Genomic DNA, 9,458 nt, shown 5'->3' with positions numbered 1-9,458 from the left:
TTCTGATAAAGATATGGCTATGATTTTATTATTATTGTTATTATTTAAAGTACGAAGTTTCAAATCAAGCGATGCAGTGTTTACGTAAACAAAATGATAATTTATTTGATAATATTCACTAGTCAACTATACATTTGCGAGGTTTTGCTTTAGGAAATGAAGTGCATACAACATGCTTTGGGAAATGAAGTGTATACAACATTGAATAGTAAAAGTATTACAATAAAAATATATTATTAAAAATATTGATTAAGTAATTGGAGTTAAACATGCTTTCCAATAAGAATTATATAGAGAGAAGATTTACTTTAAAGTGTGATGGAAACGAATATTCGAGTTTTAATCCGATTAGAAATCGATAGCTTGCACAAGAATATTTACTTCATTAGTTGTATAAATCTTTATGTTTATCGTATTATAATTCTCTTTAAAATTATAATTTTTCCATTTCAAAACGTGGAACGAGAAATAAATGTAATATTCTATTTGTTAAGGATACCTTTCAAACAGTGATGATTTCAGGGCATGACCTGTGGAAGAATTTGAGACCCTGTCGACATAAATTTCCCCTTCGTTGCCATAAGTTATCTTCGATTATGCTCAAAGTGGACTAATAATGTTTTATCAGTTTTCTCTCATTCATATATTGACCATTACCGGGGGAGAATCTTCTGAAATTGTCAATGCTTATAATTAGTTTCTCATTACAAATCAAAGGATAATAATGAAATATTGAACATACTTAATATTTTGTTCTCAGCTGTGGATTTTAGATTTGCAATTCATATAATGTTCGCTTCTAATCGAATTTCAGAGAGAAGTAGTTTCCAAAGATTTATTCAAAGAAATGTTCTCAGTTCTCTGATGAAAATAAGAACACACTTTTAAGATAAAAAAAACAAAACGAATATTTCTTTCAGGGTTTGAACACATAAGCTTCTGACTGGTAGACTAGTGACCCAAACCGCTCGACCAGTTCGTATGTCTTCAATGGCCCTCTTTTGACTTTTGTGTAAAGCGGTTTCCTGCTCCACACTTCTGTTTTGTTTATGTCGATACTACTATAAGTTTGTGGTGAATATTTGGACGTTACAGGTCTTGCAATGCATAAAAGGGGTTTTTCATATAAATTACATTCAATTTTACGTCCTAATAACTTATATACACAACAGGTTGAATCTGTGAAATGATTGGGGTTGGAGTGATCGTAAATATTTTCATAGTTAGGAGCCTGGATATGTAAACCTGCTTAGTTGAGTTGAGTTGATTTTGAGTTTAACGTCCCGTTCAGCAGCGAGGCTATATGAGACGTGGACCTACTGATTAACGTGGAATCCGAACCACATGAGCTCCCGCCGGGTAAACCTGCTTAGCGTGGGGATTTACTTGTGTGAAATTTGGTACCAAGTTCCTAGAAAACAAGTCCCCCTAAATGTCTTCTCAACTAAGACTAATTGGGTAATTTCTTCTGTCTAGTACTGGGAACATTGGGAGTGTCCGGTATTGGGACCACACGATCTATTAGAAAAAATAATACCAACTAAAGACCATGGTAATTTTAGTTAATGCTTCCAAACTGTACGCTTCTTTAATTATTTGAGAAATATTATGAGAGTAAGATAAATTTAGTTCATTTACCTGAAGAGAGTGCAAATTTTCTGTAAAAGATATATGTAATGCAGAATAGCAGCGAGGACCAATTTTCAGCAACTTACTTGAGACTGGCGTGCACGACAGACAAGTGGTGCGAAACACTTACCGCTGTTGATAAATGCTACAGACGCATGTAGAACAGCTACTGCTCTCTAACGCCGGAATGCTAGAACTAGTACTGTCCTGCACTGAGAAGAGTCCGGTACTGGGGAAAGCTCCCCTATACAGTTTCTCAGGCCCAAAGACAAACATCACACCCGAAACTATGACTGAAGTAGGATGCTTCACTGTTTGTCGGAGGCATTTCAACTTGAATTCCTCCATAGGTCGACGTCGCACATATTTTGACATTCATCAGACACGAAGACACATGATTCATCACTGAAACTCCTATTCTTCAATCATCAGCAGTCCAATGTTCTAGGCCTCGTGCCCCTTCGAGGCAATTCTTTGCAATAATTGGAGTAATTTTTGCTTTTTTTTTGGCCTGAGTGCTTTTATTCCCTCAACACAAAGAATTCTTCGAACATTTTCAGGCGAAATGTTTACACCATACTCAGCCATTTTTATGCTTAAGTCTCTAAAAGCTGCGCTTCTGTTTCCCAGAGCCAATCTTTTTAGTTTTTTGATACCTCTTATCAATAGCTTTGGATCTCGCGCACACTTTCAAAGCCTATTTTACTGATATATTTGCTTCTTGCTCATCACAAGGGAGATTTTACACACAGATTTTTGCCCTACCCCAACTCTAATAGTAATTTATCGTTGTGTATATCTTCCTTCCGCCAAAAGTGTTTTAACAACTTCCACTTTACGTAAAGAAAGGTCTCTGGCTTTTCAAATTATGCCGCGATTACAGGACTTCATAGAATAAAAGATTAATACACAAAACACGTCATGATCACTTTTAACTGGCCCATTTGAACTGTTGAACGTTTTGAATGTCGTAACTGCTTACAACTGCAAGCACAATGCTTCAGATTGTAACTTGTTAGAAACCACAATAGCTGTCTACAACTAAAATACCACTTTCAGAACTCTCTCCCCTACACTAATGCCATCTGATGTTCAACGGTGATATCACCACTTCAAGTGTACAGTAAACAAATGAAGGATCCTATATTGGTGGTTTAAACCATTAAATTACATGTTCAAGAACTCCGAAATTAGGACTGCAACATCAATTTCGCATTTTCGAGGATGAGTCTAATAATTTGAACACGTCTGTACAACAGTCTTACGTGTTTTATTGAGTTTTCAGTATTTTAAAAAGGTTGCTTCAATAAAGTCAAGACTTACAGATAACATTTTAGGTGCATGACATCGTCATCATCATAGATATTCTGTCATTATCGGCAGGTCACTTGCTGCAACTCAGAAGTTTCCATGCTCAACGGTAATCCGCTAACCTCTTTCTCTTCACGTACGATTTTTCTGTTTTGATATCGTCCATCAATTGTAGTCTCCTTCGCCTTTCCCTCTGTCAAAGGTGTGTTACAGTTGACAAAAGAGTAACCATCCTTTTATTAGGCTGCGCCTATGATTCTGTCCCTTGATTTTAGTTCATTTTGTCAGAATTTTTAAGGTCTTGTCCTCTTGGATTTTGTCCTGCATTCTTAATAATCTGTTTAGTAATTCTAACGGTGTCTGTAAGAAGAATAACTATATCTTCAAGTTTCATCATAAATTTTAGATGTTATTCTACTTGTTCTTTTCGAAAAAATGACTAGAATACAGTTCTGTTATTAGCAGTGTCATTCACATCTACTTTAGTAAAAATGAATGTAATTTTTTTAACGCCTGCAGGGAAATGGAAAATCGATTAATTCAATTGCAGGAAAGCCATCTGACATTGTGAGTGAAACGAACATAAAAAAATCCAATTCGGCCTAATATCAAGCCATTTCACATCAAAATTTTACTCAATTTCCCAGAAGTTGATTTTCAACATACTAAGGCTCTCAGTACGTAAAATGTGTTACAGTTCGCATCCTCAATAGATGTTTGGCCACATATTAAGTAAGCAATGCAAGAGAACGCATAAGGAGGACCTTAAGAAAGAGTCTTAGTCTTGTACATCACAACTCCTTTTTCAGCATCATCTTATCAACTAATTTGTCCTCTATACATAATTCTATACTATATGCGATAACATACTTCTATTCTCATTTTTATATTGTCAATGTATTATCTGTCAGGAAAGTAAATGTACACCTATTTTTCGAGTCTGGCATTCCTGCGCTCCATCCGTGGAGAGTATGAGAATTAAATCAATCAAATGTTTACTGAGGGGCAAAAAGAAAAGTTTAATCTGAATAACACATTGCAGAGGGGCACAAGCTGTGAATAAGAATAGTGCATAGTGTAAATAAAGGACGACACCGAAAGAGAAAGCCAGAAACAGCTGTTAAACTTAGAAAAAAGAGTAAAAATTGTCGAAGTGGGAACATAAAACACAAATACAACAACTACGCCGATAACTAAACGTTCACCGTGCCATGATCTTGGTGTAGTGGTTAAAGTGCTTGCTTACAAATACAACGGTCGCCAGTTCGAACCCTCGGCAAGGACATTCTTAAAAAGTTTTGTTAATAATACATACAGCTCATGAGAGATGGTAAAAGAGGTCGTATATAGTCTTTCGTAGCAACTATTATTGGTAATGTTTAGTACTGATAATACTTTTTGTCTTTGCGTATTGCTTTTATTCTTTTCTTCATTTCAAAAGAGAATAATATCCGAACAAATGCCACCAGAAATTCCTCATATTTTGAATGTAAACAGCATTTGCAATTAGTGAAGAATAAAAATTGAACGTTCCGATGTAGCTGCAAAAAGTAAAAAGAAAAACATGGAAGTGGACCATACTCATGGTTATTAAAAATACAATTTCTACATGTCTTACACCTCCCGACAACGTTTCTACGTTAGCAAGTAAGAGGCTTGTGTTTAGGTTAGGCTGGTCAATACGTTTTGTAAAGGGGCCCGGTTTAGCTCAGACGCACTACAGGTGCGAGAAGGGAGCAAAACAGTTTTTCTCTCTCCCTCTGTGTGTCTATTTATCTAAATTTTTCTATCTATCTATCTATCTATCTATCTATCTATCTATATATATATATATATATATATATATATATATATATATATATATATATATATATAACGCTATTTGTGAATGCCATAACCACCCAATTTTTCAGCGGATTGAGACGAAACTTGGCACAAACATTAATTGTTGAAATATCTTGATGAGTTCGTTAACCAAAATAATCAGATGAAAATGTTCAAAATGCCGGCCCTTCAAACTCTTAAAAACTTCCAAGGGAACCAAATTTCGCCCAAAAATAGGTATTCAGAAAGTTTGAATAACTTTTGCTCTTTTACTGAAATATTTATATGCAGGGACTTATTGAAATATTGGATCCGATTAATCGCCTAAAGAAGGTTCACCCCCTTTCGCTACGGTCAGGCTTTTTCTTTTTTTGCAGGAGGGGGGTATTTTCCTATTGGAACAAGATGATTCATAGTTATGATATGGAATTACACAATGAAAGTGAAGTAACTTGTGAAACGTGTTATTTGAAAGAATAATATAATAAATGTGCTTTCCCCTAACACAGAGAACTGTAAATCATGTATTTCGAGTTCGGGAGCGTGAATGGCGAGGAGTGTTATTTGATGTGCTTTTTAGTAACACATTGCATTGCAAATAAAGGTAGGTGACATTAGTGGTAAGTAAAAAAACAACAACAATAATAATAATAATAATAATAATAATAATAATAATAATAATAATAATAATAATAATAATAATAATAATAATAGGTGTTGTTTGTGGCAAGGCAATATCTTCCTCAATTCTTCTTCAAACGTAATGATTGTAACGCCATATCACCCTTGCAAACAAAATAATAGCAATTTATATAGAGAACGGGAAATTGTAGAGTGATGGGAGCAACGTTGGACAGTATGCACTCATAGTACTCAGAAAAATAAGCGATTTCAATGCAAAATGAACGAAGAGTCATTGTCATGGGTAGTCATGGAACCACGGCAGAGCCCTCTTTAGGCAAAATGTCGATAACTTATATCGAGAGAACAGGAGGTGATAGTGAGATGGGACCAACGTTGGACACCGTGGACTCATAAGGCGCATCGAAAAAATTAGGGAGGTGGGCGCCAGCCAGCCTTACTTATTTCCACATAATAATATAAAATTATATTGTCGAAATACACACACGAGTTAGCTACTAATATTTCATATTATTATTATTGTTATTATCGACAGCGTCTTTTCATTACGTGTGCATGTTTGACATGAAGCCAAAGAGAAGATTCATCATTCGTAGAAAGAATAAGAATAGTCAGTTACTTTAACTGTGAACGACGACGAAAAATACGAAAAGAGTGACTACCTGTAGCGAAAAGACACAATACTTTCTCTCAAATGGATAAAAAATCAAGCCGAGATAGATTCGAACTCGCATGGACGGCGCGAAAAGCTAGTGCTTTGTCCACTTTTTCTTTTTTAAGTGACTCACCGAACGTGTGTAAGTAACTTACTTATTGCTTATTTTACTTGCTTCACTCGTTTAACTTGCTTTTTCTAATAACTTATAACGACAGGGACATGAACACAGAAACATCGAGAACAGTTAAAAATCAAAGATGCTCTTCCGCCGGGAATCGAACCCGGGACACCATGCACCAAAGACGCGCGTGCTAACCACTAGACCAGCGGGGAGGGCGCCACTCACTCTCTGTGTCGTTAGGTTACGACCACTGTATTGCCAGCTATCACTTCTGTGGGTTGTATACTATGATCACATGTTTCTTCTTTGCTGGAAGAGTTAAACCTACATTCTATGTAATACATGAGATATTTAGACCTACATGCTCTTCATATAATGTAACAAAAGGGTCATGCTGGGAATAAGAAAAAGAACATTTCTTGGACAAAACGGAAACTATTGGCATCAGAAATATTTATCTACGAGCCATGCGCAGTAGTATATTTCAGAATAGTTCCTGTTTGGTTCGGTAAACGAAGAAAGGGGTATAAACAGGGGTGTAGTCACGGGGGGCCCATCGGGGACAGGCCCCCCCAAATGATTTCCTGGCCCCCCAAATGACCAGCTTTTAAAACATCATTGTAAGATTACCTCGCTTGTCACTTAAAAATAACAACGTTTACATATAATTAATAATTTACGGTAAAATAGTATGGAAAAGTACCATTTTACCATACTAATCGAAAAATAGTATGGTATCTGCTACTTATACCTATCGGAAAACAGTATGGTTTATTTTTTTATATAGCAGATTACACAATTTATTGCGATTTATATTTGACAAGGTACTGTAAACACTACCATAAAACAATGGTACTAAACTGATTTGTAAGTAGGCCTGCATCACATTTTTTATATGCTGTAACTAGTATTTTTTTTTAAAAAAAAAAACATATTTATATCAGATGAAGTGGTGAAAAACAACGTTTTTCAGTATGGATTTCAATTAATCGGTAAATTTCAATTATTTTTACATGTGGCCATCCGTCTTAGGAGTACTAATAGGGACTGAATTTGGATTTAAACGGCATCGGAAGTGGCACTGTTCATATCAGCCACTCCAAAAACTATGATTCGACATTAATATTGGTTATTTTTAATCATTTTTGTATATCTTCCCCTTCTCTTCAAAGTGCACCTTCAAAGTGAAGCTATAAAAACCATTCCAGGCAAGAACTTCATCTACGTTGAACATTTAATCGAAATCAGTCGGGTGGCTCAAGAGTTGTTACAAATGAAGTCATTTCATTATATATATTGGGCCAAATTTGAAAAATTTGGGCGGGTGGTAGTACGTCTAGCAAGAAGCAAAAAAAAGTCGTTGTGAACATGGGACAAATTCCGTCCCGTTTAGGAGTGACTGAGTGTCGAAAGCGTGAGAACATGAACTTCAGAGGCCAACAGCTTAAAAACAATACATCATAAAGAGTGCGGTTAAAAACGTCACTTAGAAAGTCATGTTTGGAAATGCAGCTATGCGTGAGCACGGGATTCCCCAAAGGAACGGAGGAATTCCCGGACATTCTGTAAGGGAAAGAAGTGTCACACGTTGTTAATCCCGTGCGCACACGTAGCTGCGTTTTCAAATATGCATTTTTCAATAGAGTAGGTATGACTTTCCAAGTGACGTTTTTAACCGCACTCTCCACCATGTACTGTTTTTAAGCTGTTGGCCTCTGAAGTTCATGTTCCCACGCTTTCTACACTCTGTCATTCCTAAACAGGACGGAATTTCCCCCATGTTCACTAGGACTTTTTTGCTTTTTTAAGATGTACTATCAACCGTCCAAGTTCGTCCACATAGTTACCGTTCACCCTGTATATATAGATGTATAGATAGATAAATAAATAATTACATTATTTCGGAAAGTTGCGAACTATAGCCTATATAAATTGAATCATACAGAAGTTATTAGAAGACGCACAAGACACCAGCATGACTGGTGAAGAACCCTGTGTGTATTACAATAAGACAAAACTCCGTTTTGCGGCTATCGCGCATTGCATTTACGTCACACGCTTTTCTGGAGTTAGTTGTTAGTGATCGTAACCACCTCTTGAAAATTCCTTCGCGTTCCCACTTCTATCACTATTTCTGAGAATGTTATTTAAAACTACTGATTCGAATCATTACCCATTCTTTTCTTCGAAGAAGTTTCGCGTGTGAAACAGAAGAAACTTTTTTTGTGTGAAATATTTTCCGCGACGGAACAATGCACGATTTGCAGACCTAAAGATATTAAAAACCTAATTCGTCAGATATTAATGTCGTACTACTTTCTTATTATTATTTTTGGATTTGGATATTTCTGACACGGGTGTCTCTGGCGGGGGGGGGGGCGGGGGGACACGTCCCCCCAATATTTTAAAGTACAAAATATTAAATATTTTATTTTAATTTAATTATTTACTAACGATAGAATAATATATAAATAATACTATTTTTTTATTTGGAATATATAATATTCAGGCTGTGAAACGATTATAACAGAGTTCTTGATATACCTGAAGGTAAGCAGAACGGTAAAAATGGAATCGAAGATAATAAACAGGTTGGACTACGAAGTACCATTTAAATAATTTTCTTTGATGTCCCCCCCAAATTTTACATGCCAGAGACGCCTGTGATTTCTGAAGAAATCGAGTTTATTCGCATTTTCGCACTGATTTAGGAAAAAAGAATTTGAAAAGTGATAAACTGAAGTCCGAAGTCCAAGGAAAATGCTCGAAATCTTGTTTACAAACGAGATGTCCCTGTTCCTTATGTGTGCAGCCACTTCGAATCTGTGGTCGACGAGGAACAAAACTCTGCATCGTTAACACTGGCGAACTTCAAATGCACGAAGCATCCTGGATCTCGGAAGAGGAGGTTGATGTAATTTCTTTAAATCCTGTTTTAACTGCATTTTCCGCAGTACTTTCTCCTTGCCAATCACCAGTGACCTAAAATGATGGGTGCGATCTCCTTGGGGAAACGACAGTAGTTTTGAAGAATTAGGATTGGTTAATTAAACAACCTTATGGGGATAAAATATTATTACGAGTCTACCATTTTCTAATACTTTGATTTGTTGGCGAAAGACGCTACAAATATATTCACAATAATATAAGCATTTTGTAATAAAAAGTTCTACCATTAAAAATAGTTTTTTTTTATTGTAATAACCCCTAAAATAATCAAAATAATGAAAAAACAAAGATCAAAAAGTGTTACGTAAGAAAGGGGAGGGATTC

The sequence above is a fragment of the Thermobia domestica genome, chromosome 17 (assembly GCF_964235325.1).
Source record: "Thermobia domestica chromosome 17, izTheDome1.hap1.1, whole genome shotgun sequence".
Taxonomy (NCBI): domain Eukaryota; kingdom Metazoa; phylum Arthropoda; class Insecta; order Zygentoma; family Lepismatidae; genus Thermobia; species Thermobia domestica.
This window is presented reverse-complemented; position numbering follows the sequence as displayed.